Source organism: Canis lupus, chromosome 5 (genome assembly GCF_048164855.1).
Source record: "Canis lupus baileyi chromosome 5, mCanLup2.hap1, whole genome shotgun sequence".
NCBI classification, from domain to species: Eukaryota; Metazoa; Chordata; class Mammalia; order Carnivora; family Canidae; genus Canis; species Canis lupus.
The window spans coordinates 2,479,910-2,491,800 of NC_132842.1; positions in this window are offsets into that span (position 1 = coordinate 2,479,910).

The window sequence follows — 11,891 nt, forward strand, 5'->3', positions numbered from 1 at the left end:
TGCCTAATATCACCTATGGATTCGGAAATTGTATTTAGTACATTTGTACATAGCATGTGTGAATGTCAACCTGCAGTCACATGGACTGTTGTAAAATGCTTTTTTGTGTTTTCGGTTCTAACTCACTCTTTAAACACTCCATGTACCCCTTTGGGCTAGACTTCTGGAGGCAAATGGCTGAGCTCTCACTAATTATGTCGCTTCCTCACTTGTCAGCCCTTTGAGCAGTCCCTCTGGCTGTGGTCCTGTGCTCAGCGGGCAGGTGGCACTCCTGTCATGACCCCCCCCCCCCCCCGGGGCATCGCAGGGGAAGTGGAGCACCCGGTGCAGTCCTCGGGAGGAGGGGACACATTGGCCCAAGGCTGCACAGGGTGAAGCCAGGGGCAAGAAGAGGGACGGATGAAACTGCTTAGCAAAGCAGAAGACCTCCGTGCCCCTCACCGAGCTGTGTCCCCATTACACATACTGCTTCTTCAGTTTTTGTCTTGTATTTATTGTCTTTAATACCAGGTTTGCTCTCCAGTCTCCCATTTCCATGTCATTGTCTTAAAAAAAAATCAACTTATCATGGGTGCAGATGCTCCCGTGGGAGTAGCTCTCGTGTCTTTGAACCCACCTCGGTTCTAGGGACGTTCCAGGGCAGCAGTCCAGCCAGCCTGGTAGGAGTGTGAAATTTGCAATGAATAGCCCCAGATTGCAGCCTGGGCCCTGCTGCTCATGAGCTTCTGAGCTTCCGAGCACCCTCATCTGCACCCTCATCTGCAAAACAAGAAGATGCATACCCTCCCTCCCTACCGTGAGGGACTAAGGGCCTGCAGTAATGGCCACCACATGATCAGTGCCCTTAGTAGCAGACTGCCGCCTCAGGGGCGCTTGGAGGGCCTTGTCACTCTCAGAACATGATTCCTGCTCCCCGTCTTGGGCTGCAAACCAGGGTGCCCAGCAGTGAGGGAGCAGCTCTGGGGATAGCAGCCCAGGAAGCGGGTTCCTTTGCCTTCTTACCTGCTGCTCTGAGACTCCGTGTCTTCATCTAGAATTTTAGAAATGACAGTAGTCCCTGCGAGTGACTGCAAGGAATGTGAGCACTCTGCAGACCTTGAAGTGAAGGCCCAGAGCAGTTGCTTGGAGGAGCTGGCCAAGCACTACTCAGGCCCCACCCACCACGTCCCTGTCCTGGGGCCCAGGCCTCCCCAGGACTCCGGGGATGCCATACAGGGGAGGCACATCCAGACCAACAACCATGAGGTCGACTGCACTGACAGGCACCGTCCTGGACAAAGACATCATTATGTGGGGCCAAATGCCTCCCTTTTCCCATTGAGAAACAAGAATGGTAACCATCCAAATTTATACGGTCGACCGTAGGACTGGCTGAGGACTCCTTCCTCTGGACCTGGCCATCTGCTCCTGCTCCTGGGATTTCAAGCCACAGAGGGGCTCAGCCCAGTGGAAAAGGCAGCCAGAGCCATGCCCCTTCCTTCTCACGGATGATGGCCCCTCACTGTGCTGTCACCCCCGACTGCTCCGCTGCTGACCAAGCCTGTGTCCTGACATGGACTCTGCTAGCGGCTGACGGGCTGGATCCACAGATGAGTTAGGATGTAGCAATGGCTTTGTGCCCGAGGAAGGCCATGCCTCTAGTTCCACCTCAGTGAAATGTTGAGGCTGGAACAATCATCTTTTGTATTAATTTATACGTTTAGCCACTAACCCAGTCATCAAAAAGTGTCCGCAAAGCCACAAAGTGTTACCCAAATATGAAGTGGTGCTTTGATTGCTGTAGCAGCCTATTGGAGTTGGATGGATGAGTGTTGTTTACTGGATTTCTCAATCTCTTTCTCTTCTAAAAGTGAGTGCTTTTAGGGAATGCAGGGTGTGAGCTTGTTTTTAAGTGCAAGGACCTCACGTTATTTTTAGTATTTCACAATTGCCCTTGAAATAGACACCTGGGCGGGGTGGGGCGGAGGGGGGGGGTGTCCTCACACCAAGGCTGGGAATCATGGATTTAATCACTTGGGAAGTAGCATAAAGTAGGGCTGGGTCCAGGCAGACTTGAAAATCTTGTTTGAATTTTTGTTCATAACTCTGTAAGCTACCCACATTGCTGCTCTGGTGGTGTTTTTTGCTCTGGGGACCTGATCGAGGTAGGGGTGGGGAGGAATAAGGTTTGATATACATGAGCCCCCCTTCAGTCAGGTTCTCCGTGGATGTGGTTTTTTCTACTCCGTTGTCAGCTTGACAAGGAGGACCCAGCTTTCTCTTGTCGCTTCAAGCTACCTCGAGGTACCCATGAGTGCAATGTCTCTTTGTTTTAACCCTCGGAACTGTGATTGCCCAACTCCCCAGGGAAAAGCCTGAATCCAGAACACAGCCATGGTGAGTAATCAGTCAACAAAGTATGCGGGATCAGGAACAAGGAACATATCTGGTTATACCCAGGTCCCATGTTAGCATGTTCCTTTTTAGCTCTTTCTCTTGGGGGAAAAAAAATCTCTTTTTTGGATTTTAAGTGTGGGTCACGCTGGGCACTGCTTGGTCAGTCCACATTCCCGTCAGCGTTCCCAATCAGTGCCCGACTCTCTGGAGCAGCAATGTGAGGGACATGGCCCAGGCTCCCTCCCCAGCCTCATGCCCTAGATGAGGGGTGATGAGCGAAGTCAGGAGCCCGTGTCTCTCCAGGGCTGCTCTGGCTGTGTGCATTCAGGGAGTCCAGATGTGCCTGACAGAGCTCCCCAGATCCACGATCCGGGCTCGGGCCACACCTGGGTACCCACCCTGCGTGGAGTTCAAGGCAGGGGGCAAACAGGCTCCCTCCCTGTCTCTCCTGTCTGGCTTTTGCTTTCTCCGCAAAGTGGTTTCCATCATCTGCAACCATGTTTCCACGATGGAAGCGGCTCGCCAGCGTTCACCCGTGCCCGGAAGTGCCGTTCAACAGGTAAAACGCCACATCGAAGACAAACTCGCCAACAATTCAGTCTGTGAATGGAAGAGCAACCATGTGAGGTGATGGGCAGCAGATGAACGTACTGTGTTGATCGTTTCACAACAGGCACAAAGATCGGATCATGTTGCACACTGAAGCAATACCGTGCTCTGTGGCCGCTACTTCCCATCCCTACTAGGGCAACAAGCCCTTGCGGAGCGGGAAGTTGCTTTCCAAGGCTCCCCCTGACGGCCGAGGTCGTGAACGGCGACCCTGCAGCCCCGCGGGCCTCCCCCCACGCTCCGGCCTGCGGCCCAGCGGGCGTGGCGCAGCCCTGGGGGGGGGGGGGGGCCGGTGAGCGCCAGGACCCGCCTCGCCTCCCACCCCGCGCCGCCGCGCCCCGGGGCGCCGAGGCTCCGCGTCAGGGCCCGTCCTGGCCGCCGTGCTGGTGCTCCGCCTGCCCGCAGGGCTCCCAGCTCTCACTCTGGACGGGGTGCGGCTCCCGATGCGGCCTTTAGCAACAAGTGTCGCTGTCGCGCGTGGATGCAGATGTGGGTGTTAGGGGGTCGGGGAAGCCCGGAGGCCGCGAGGGGGGTGGTAGCAGGACCCGAGCAGGCGCCAGCTCCCACCTCGAGAGAACACGTGGTCGCGGCCTGACCCTTGCTGGAGCCAGCGAGATGGCTGCTCCGAATCCGTTCAGATAAAGGGGCAGGATAAAGACCTTCATACCGGGAAACCTGGGCGGCTCGCGGCTCAGCGCCGCCCTCGGCCCAGGGCGTGATCCTGGAGCCCCGGATCGAGTCCCGCGTCCCGCTCCCTGCAGGGAGCCTGCTTCTCCCTCTGCCTGTGTCTCTGCTTCTCTCTCTCTCTCTCTCTCTCTCATGAATAAATAAAATCTTAAAAACAAAAACCTTCAGACCATTTTCCACCTCACACGAAAATGCTGGCTCATCCTTCTCAACAAAAGTACTTTACAATGCCAGTTCTCTGTTTAAATATCACAGTACCTTTCTCTTTTTTATTCTTTTTATTTTCATCAAAGCAATATGTATACTTGGCTTCAAGACATAAAATTTCTTTGAACAGTTCCATATCATGCCAAGGTTCCTGACACCCCTCAGGGACCTGTGAGTGGGTTCTGACTCCCCCGCCTTTGCACACCTTTGATTTGGAGTTGAGCGAGCAAGGAAGGAGACAGGGTGCAGGCTGCATTTTGCCAGCCAGGTCGTGGCAAGGAGGCTGGACCTGCTGCTGAGAGCTGGTGGGAGGGGGGGCAGTGGGCAGCCGGATGGCAGCCTCACCCCAACCCCGACCTCCCATCGTGGGGGTGCTGGGCTCCCTCCACCGCTGGTTCTGCAGCTCTGGGAACCACCAGAAACAGCCTAGAGAGCCTCCCTCCTCAGACCTCCCCATGGTTCTTGGAGTGACCGCTATTCCTTAATGAACTTGCTTTCTGTCTTAAGAAAAAAGGCTAAAGGAATTACCGGCTTCCCATGAAAACCAGCAGCCCCTCCCCACATAGCTGGTGCTTCTGCTATATGTTAACTTCAGATCCAGAGTTTTGACAGGATTTTGTGAATATAACACAATCACCTATTCCTTTTTCCCTCTCATTCTCCAAATATATTGATACATTACCCGTCTATGTCAATGTTGACCATTGAGTTAAGCAGGACACTACGTTTCCTTTCTCACATAACTTTTATTTCCTAATTTTTGGCAGTTGCTTAGTTTCCTTTAAAAAGAAAGAGAAAAGAGAGAGAAACAGACCTTCTGTTCTGATTTTCAATGTCCCAACAGATCCAGCAATGCCTACACAGGATGAGGATGGTTTTTGTTGTTGTAGCTGTTGTTTTTTATTTTATTTTTAAAAGATTTTATTTATTTATTCACGAGAGACACACAGAGAGAAAGGCAGAGACATAGGAGAGAGAGAAGCAGGTTCACTGAGGGGAGCCCCATGTGGGACATGATCCTGGGGTCTCCAGGATCACACCCTGGGCCGAAGGCAGACACTCAACTGCTGAGCCACCCAGGTGCCCCCACGATGAGGATGTTTACACAATTTGCACAAGATGCCACCAAGAACAGTTGGCAAAACGTGCAATGAGAACAGAGTTTCAGTGTTCTGAAGGGGCTTGCCATCCTTTATGTACGCATAGTTATAAAATATACCCCAAAAAGTCATGAGGTAAGCAATCATATACACAAGACAAAACCCAACTAATTTAATACCAGACTCCTAGCATCCATTGATTTATAATGGCACTTTTGACTATTCCCAAAAATGTATAAGAATTATAAACATTGGGATCCCTGGGTGGCCCAGTGCTTTAGCACCTGCCTTTGGCCCACAGCGTGATCCTGGAGACGCAGGATCGAGTTCTACATCAGGCTCCCTTCATGGAGCCTGCTTCTCCTTCTGCCAGTGTCTCTGCCTCTCTCTCTCTCTCTCTCTCTCTCTCTGTGTGTGTGTGTCCTCATGAATAAATAAATAAAATCTTAAAAAAAAAAAGAATTATAAAAGTTGACAACATGGAGAAATGTGGTTTTGCTGAGTCTCTGTTTCTTTAATTTTCTTTTAGGCTTCAAATCTTTATTTTTACTTATTGATTGATTTTAATATTTTATTGGTTCTTAAAAATTACCACGGTAGGGGCACCTGGGTGGTTCAGTTGATTAAACGTCTGCCTTTGGCTCAGGTCATGATCCCCGGGGTCCTGGGATGGAGTCCCACATTGGGTTCCCTGCTCCATGGGGAGCCTGCTTCTACCTCTGCTTCTGCATGTTGCTCTGCATGCTTATGCGCACTCTCTTTCTGTCAAATAAATAAATAAAATTTAAAAAAATTATCAAGATAATAAATGGGCACTGGATCAAAGCCAAATAAAACATGAGCAGATAAAGTATAAATGTGTCCTCTTAACTCCCCACCACCAGCTTCCCCACAAAAAAGTGTGCTCCCTCTAAGATCTTCTTGAGTAGTGATGTACATGGCAAGCAATCATCTGGCCAGAAGGCAAGAGAGCACACTTGTGAAGCAGTAAGCTTTGATGTGATAGAGACCTGAGTTCAAAGTCTTTCTTTGCTATTGTCAGAGCTGAGTGGCTGTGGGCAAGCTCCTTGGGCTCTGAGCTCTGGCCATCCTGCTTCCAACACATGGATGATTGTGATGTCTATCACATAGGGTCACCTGAGTGCATCTGGCCACATCAAAAACCCAGAACTTTGGCACTCCCAGAAATCCTCTCTTGCTGACCACCCAGCAACTGAAACTCAGTATGCTCTTCTGAATCCAACTCTCATGAAAGGATGATAACTTTTAGCTTGTGTATATATTATACTTAAATTTATTTTAAAAACATGAGTAGCATTATAGAAAAGAGCCCTAAAAAAGCCAAATGCTATGTGTCAGTAGTGGAAGTTAAAAAAAAAAAAAAATTAAGGGGGCCTGTGATGGCTCAGCTGGTTAAGCATCTGCCTTTGCCTCAGGTCATGATTTCAAGGCCCTAGAATCAAGCTTCTCATAGGCCTCCCTGCTCAGGATGGGGAGTCTGCTTCTCCTTCTCCCTCTGCTGCTCCCCTCCTTGTGCTCTCTCAAATGAATAAATAAAACCTTTTCTAAAAATTAAGAAAGCAATGGTTCTTAACCAGGAAAATAAAAATTTTGAGCAAACTAGGAAGTAGAGTTTTAGCTACAGTGTTGTCTTGGCCCAAGGATGTGCACACTCTGCTCTATAAACAGAAAAATAAACACAGACGGCAATTTGTGGAACTCTTCTCAGCAGAGGCTCTAAGTAGTAGAAAGATTGCACATGTGAGAAATATTACTGAAAATTAGAACTCTAATTAACTTGCAGGGTGAGGATAGACACAGAAACCATGTGAAACCAGATGGAAATATGCATAGCCAGGAATCACAACAAACACTTCCTTAGCCAAAACTTGTATGGATTATAAAAGTCTCCAAAAATATCCTTCAAAAATCCTTTTCTGGTGATTGAGGAAATTGCCAGAGAAATAGGAAATCCTTGAGAAGTTGGACCAATGGTTGTGCTGAGGTCTGGAAGGAGTCAGGACAACTGATTTGAGTGTTGGGATCACTGCCCAGTGCCACAAAGTAAAGAGTCTGAGGTCTAGGTCTGCATGTGAAAACACCCGGCCCCAACAGGCCTTCAGGGCCTGCCTCTTAGCCTTTCCTCAGCCTCGCTGTATGGTGCTATTTCCCCTCATGTCCTACCTCAAAGGCCCAGAGCCTGTTTCTCCCAGCTTTTTTCTGTGCTTGTCCTTGGAAAAGGATATGACAAACTCGTTTGCCCTGGTGTGTGACAAGTCTGTCACCTGCTCTCTAACAAAGCCTAAATTGTGGTCACAATTACCAAGGCCCGTAGAAGTCCAGATTTTTGTATTAAGCTTTTCCTATTTTTATTTATTAGCAACCAACCAATTCCTGTTAAAATACACATCCATGGAGAGCATTTGGCTGACACGACACAGGTTGGAGGCTGCACACAGACGGAAAATTGGAGTGATATGTCTGTAAGCCAAGGAACACCAAAGATGGCCAGCAATCCACCAGAAATCCAAAAAAGGCAAGGAAGGATTCCTCCCTATAGGTCTCAGAAGGAGCACGGCCCGGCAGACACCTGGATTTTTTACTTCCATCTTCTAGAGTGGTGAGACAAATTTGTGATACTTCATTACAGCAGTCCTAGATAGTCCAACATAGAGTTTGGTATTTTATGTCCTCGGTAGCATAATATTAGCCACAGAGGGCAGCTTTGCACATCATGTTGGTGACCACCAGCTGTTGAGATGGCTCTGTACATATGGCCTCTCACTGAAAGGGAGCACAGGGCCACGTCAAAGCAGTGGAAGTCACAAGTGTACACAAAATCAATAACTGAGCCTGGGTCTCTGGGAGCCAGCAGGGCATCTGGCATCATGAAGTGGCTCAAAAGTGATTTGATTTCTGTTTTCTGGTTCTCTCTAAGGTCTCTGGCCCAGACTCTATTGAGGATTCACCTACTGGACAAGAAACTGTAGGAAGTGCACCCCATCACCACCTGTCCAACACAGATCAAGCCCACCAGAGGTGGCATTGGGTGGAATTCAGCACAGTTACGCACGTACTCCTGCCTCCAGAATTCACTCACACCTTCAGACAACAGTCTCAATGAAAGCAACTGGCTTCATGGAAATAGGGCTTCTGGATTGACAGCATTTTTACCAAATTCCTCTCTGAGCTGGATCCAGGTAGATTCATCTTAAAAGGACAGGCCAAATCTGGTGAGAGCCTGAATGAACACAGAAGACACTCATGGGGGAAGGTGTGTCTGTTGCTGAAGAGGGGGTAAGGCAACACAAAGGAGCTCTATGGGATGGTGACAAGGTCCAGGCAGAACAGGAGCCTAGGAGAACAGGACAGGGTGTTCAAGAGAGAAGGTGTGACAAAGCGAGCATGCTGGGGTCTTGTCCCTTTGGATTCTGATCTTGTGGCCCAGGGGTGGAGGGCTGGCTTAAAGAAAGAGGACCAGGCAAGACAGCAAGAGAAACAGGACTCCTGTCCCCTCCATAGAGCTAACAAGGATTCTCCCTGTGTCCTTCACGGGCAAGGCTGCCAGATAAAATACAGAATACTCGGTTAGAGCAGAACTTCAGATCAACACTGGATGATTTTCAGTATAAGTATGCAAATACTGCATGGGACATACTTATGCTAAAAATGTACTCATTGTTAATCTGGAACATTGATTTAACTAGAATCTTGTATTTTTATTTGCCAAGTTTGGTAATCCTATCCCAGGCAACAAAGCAAGTACCTCCTGTGGCATCACACGTCTCATCAATACTCAATATATATCCACATCCAGGAGAAAAAATCTACAGGGCTGCAGAGAAAAGCAGGGCTATTTGAACAGGCAGAAACATGGTAAATTAAGCTCCTCTTCCTGCCTCAAACAGCTTGAAGGTCATGGTGATGACAGCCTTTCAGAAACTCAATCCAAACAGTCTTTCTCTTTTTTTTTCCAGACCAATTCCTAGTAAGTTGCAGGAGATTTCAACGTCTTTCATGATTACTAACTGAAGACACCATCTTGAACGTAGCTTGCAATGCCAGGAACGTGGTTTGGGTCTCGGCCCAGTGCAGTTTTTCCCAGAGCTATCATAAGGAAGTAGTCATGAAACAAAATGAATCTATGGTTGAAAACTGCAGAGCTGACCCACAATATTTTTAATGTGTGGAACTAGCTGGCAAGCTGAGAGCCCGAGAAAACAAAAAGAGCTGCTGGCTTCTTTGAAATGCCCAGATCCTCAAAGTGTGGCTTTTCCTTCATGCTATTAGATGGGTTCCAATGGGCAGAGGGTCAAGCTAGGCACTTCCAGCGGGGGGTGTGGGGGTGGGGGGGTGTTGGCAGACACAGGGTTTTGCCTTGACAGCTTCATTTAGAGGAGAAGGGGTGAGCCAGGGAAGGATGGGTGGAATGAGAAGGCCACAGCCTGTCCTTGCCTGGGTGTGGCGCCTCGGAGCTTGGCTGCCTTGTCCACTCCCACGTCTTCCATTCCCTGAAACAACCCTGTGATGTCGGCATGTTTCTCCATTTTCCATATGGAGAAGTTAAGGTTTGCTAAGTTACCTGGTGGAGTAGAATTCAAGCTTAGCTACTTTCAGTTTACGCTTTACTTATTTATTTATTTATTGCATTGATAATACTTTTACGAGGTTCAAAATCCAAAATGTGCTTAGGGAGGGAGTGAAAAGTTTCTCCAGGTCCTAGGCTCCCAGCTCTCCTCCAAGGAGATGATTGGTACTGTGCATTTCTTACGTGTGCTCCTAAAGAGCTTTTATACATATGTCTTTGCTTTTCTTTTTTAGACAGATGATAGTTTACTGTATATACTATTTGCCTATTCTGACTGAAACTAAGCTCTTAAAAAAAGAATGATTTCCCATTATAAAATTTAATAAACTAAAGATAAATGGAAAGAATAAAATATCAACTCTTGTCCTAATTCCCAGAGACCACTGCTGCTGGCGGTTTGGTACCTTACTCTAGGCTTTCACATAGCTCTTGTACCACAGTGCTCCTCTTTGGACAGAATTAGGGACAGAAAGGTAATAGGAAGAAGAGAAGAAGAAATAGAAGCATATAACTTGTCCAGAGTGTGTGGGTGTCATGGGGGCCAGAAGACATCGGTCCAGAGAGGCAGTGAACGTTCATTCATTCCTTTGAGAGAACGTTTTCCTTTTTGAGTTCCAAGTACTTGCTCTGTGGGAATACAGATCCTATAATAAAACAGAGAGTAGCGGGGAAATAAATCAACATACCATTTCAATACTGTGTGATAAGTGTTAAAACAACAGGAAGCCTGGGGAGCTGAAGAAGCCAGATGATAGGACGGGTGGCAGGGCTGGCTCCCCAGGAATGACACGTGAGCTGAACCTTGACCCCTCACTTGCAGGGGTCAGGCCAGGTGATGAGCAAAGGAGGCATTCTCATGAAGAAAGGGATTGCAGAATTAGAGATTACAACAGGAATGGCAAAAGACAGGAAGGGACAGTGTGGAATATGAAAGGAATTTTGGCTTTATCTTGAGGGAGCATGAAGCTCTTGGAAGTGCTTGGAAGTCTCAATGCAGGAAACTGATGAAACTGGATTCGCACTCTGACAGTGGCCAACTGTGGCTGCTGGTTGAAAATATATCAGCAGCAGCCATGGAGGAGGGGAGTCTAGAGACTGGAAAATTAGGGCACTGCAGCACATTTGCAGGTGAGAGAAGATGGTGGCATGAACAAACACTGCAGTGACCCTAAGGATGGAGGGACTTGGACGGGTTCTAAAGAGGTTATGGATGTAGATTTGGTGACTGACTGGGGATAAAATAGCTCCCAGAGTGAGACTTGAGCATTTCTTGACTCAAAATTCTGCTCTGGCTCAACATTTTTCTACAAAAATGTTTAGGCTTCTGAGGTTGGCATGCAGATCCTCAGGGACATCATTTCAACCTTCCTTTATAATTTTCTCTTTCTTCATCTCTCTCCAACTTCTGCTTGAGACATAGTGGAATGCTGGTCCCTCCCTTTGCCCAACAGGTAGGTCCTTCTCCACCCATCTCCCTCTGATCTCATCCTTCAAGCCCAGTTCAGTGTCATCTCCTCCAAAAAGCCTTCCAGACCTGCCCTTCCCTTCTTCCCTCTAGTCATTTGGAACTAACCTAGGATCCACTAGCACTTTGCTTCTCCATCTACTGAAACACCACATTCTACACGTCTGTTTTTGCAGAAGTATCTTCTCTACACTACAAAGTTAAAGGCTTCTTGAAGACAGGGACAACAACCCTCTTGGAAACTCAAAGAATGTCTGTTCAATTGGAATTAACACTCACTGGGGAAAGTTCAGAGTCAACACTTGTAAACTAAAGGAGAAGCAGTCAGGCACAGGGGATCTATTTCGGTAAATGGAATCAGACTTACAGGAAGGCCCCAGACACAGGTAGGATAGGCAAGAGCATAGTTAATGTGAGAGTCACGATCTCAGGCCCAGGACAGAGCCTGATGCCCTGGTTTTCGGTTCCCTCTTCTGTTAAGAAGCAGACATCCAAACATTAGTAGACCGTGAAAAGAGCAGGACCAGGGGACAAGGTCTTTGGGAGGTGCTTGGAGTCAGACCCCAGCCCCATGGTTTCATGAAATGCTTTGCTGGCATTCAATAACTTGCCATCCCCTTCCCAGAATAAGAACATGCTTTTTTCTCTTACTCTCCTTGAGATCTACTGTCAACTTCTGTGACTTAGAGGAGCCTACAGTGACCACATGTCAGGCTGCCACTGCCAGGGGCTCCTATAACTCAGCCTCAAAGCAACTCTTTCTAGCTCATCATTAAAAAAAAAAAAAAAATCAGAGTGAAGGGTAAGGGAGAGGAAGTATCCTGAGGACACTCCTAGATTCAGCAAGGTGCAATGCTTT